Below are 1,896 nucleotides of genomic sequence, written 5' to 3'. Positions count from 1 at the left end.
ACCACATGATAGTACTTCCTTTCCACTATAAGATGGCATTATTAACTCAATTTCGATTTTTGATGGATCTTGATCGTTTTTCCCGTGTACCCTTCATTTGCCACAATCATTCTGACAACTGTGTTTGGCAAATGGCTGATGTGATGTGTATAGAAAATGGCACCATTCCCAGCTGCAATAGAAGTGCCAATAGAAAATTAATATTTGTTTAGTCATAATTTCGCAGATGAGTTGATAATTACAGTCCGCGTCACCGTGTTTGGGGTGGGAAATAAGTAATGGGAACGTTAAGTGCGAATGTTTTACATCTGAAGGGTACACGGGAATAACGGTCAAGGTCCATTTTAGAAAGTTTCGAGAAAAACGACTTTTAAAATTTAAGCACATACTTTCTTATGTGTGTATTTAATAGAAACTCACGTAGTGGAATGTCAAGAACGATGATTTCTTATTACTAGCTAGACCACATGATAGTACTTCCTTTCCACTGTAAGATGGCATTATTAACTCAATTTCGATTTTTGATGGATCTTGATCGTTTTTCCCGTGTATCCTTAATTTGCCACAATCATTCTGACAACTGTGTTTGGCAAATGGCTGATGTGACGTGTATAGAAAATGGTACCATTCTCAGCTGCAATAGAAGTGCCAATAGAAAATTAATATTTGTTTAGTCATAATTTCGCAGATGAGTTGATAATTACAGTCCACGTCACCAATTTTGGTGTGGGAAATAAGTAATGGGAACGTTAAGTGCGAGTGTTTTACATCTGAAGGGTACACGGGAATAACGGTCAAGGTCCATTTTAGAAAGTTTAAGCACATAATACTTTCTTATGTGTGTATTTAATAGAAACTGACGTAGTGGAATGTCAAGAACGATGATTTCTTATTACTAGCTAGACCACATGATAGTACTTCCTTTCCACTATAAGATGGCATTATTAACTCAATTACGATTTTTGATGGATCTTGATCGTTTTTCCCGTGTATCCTTCATTTGCCACAATCATTCTGACAGCTGTATTTGGCAAATGGCTGATGTAACGTGTATAGGAAATGGTACCATTCTCAGCTGCAATAGAAGTGCCAATAGAAAATTAAAATTTGTTTAGTCTTAATTTCGCAGATTAGTTGATAATTACAGTCCGCGTCACCGTTTTTGGCGTGTGAAATAAGTAATGGGAACGTTAAGTGCGAGTGTTTTACATTTGCCACAATCATTCTGACAACTGTGTTTGCAAATGGCTGATGCGTCGTGTATAGGAAGTGGTACCATTCTCAGCTGCACTACGAACATGCTCACAAACTGGGCACTATATATCTAGGACAGACGCGAAAAACGCTCGCTCCAGCTATACATTACTAGATAAACACAAGATTATTTTGATTTAACGTACATGAAGGGGTCAGATGCAAAGAGGTACAAGTGGCATTAAAAACGAGTTAAGTGCATCCAGGCTAAGCTAAACCATCCATAAGTTTTAGTGGCAAAGGGAATATAATATCATTAACCGCATCACACACTGGAATCAAATAAAAATTTAACGGAATTTACAACTCTTAAAAGCTTTTAATCACATTTGGTCAAAAGTAACTAAAGTACATTTATACCCTTTGTTTCTAATGCCCTCACATGATAAAGAGATAGAAACATGTATTGTAGGCCTATATGAATCCTTGGTCTCACAGTAACTTCAGAAAATCGCAATATTTGGCAATTAATAACATTGAAAATTTACATTTATTAAAGCATATAGGTTTTATGGTTGTGAAACTTAGACTCTCACTTTGAGAGAGGAACAAGGGCTAAGGCTGTTCGAGAATAAGGTGTTCAGGAAATATTTGGAGCTAAGAGTGATGAAGTTACAGGAGAATGGAGAATGTTACACAACG

The sequence above is a fragment of the Periplaneta americana genome, chromosome 10 (genome assembly GCF_040183065.1).
Source record: "Periplaneta americana isolate PAMFEO1 chromosome 10, P.americana_PAMFEO1_priV1, whole genome shotgun sequence".
NCBI classification, from domain to species: domain Eukaryota; kingdom Metazoa; phylum Arthropoda; class Insecta; order Blattodea; family Blattidae; genus Periplaneta; species Periplaneta americana.
Note: the sequence above shows the minus strand (reverse complement) of the source record.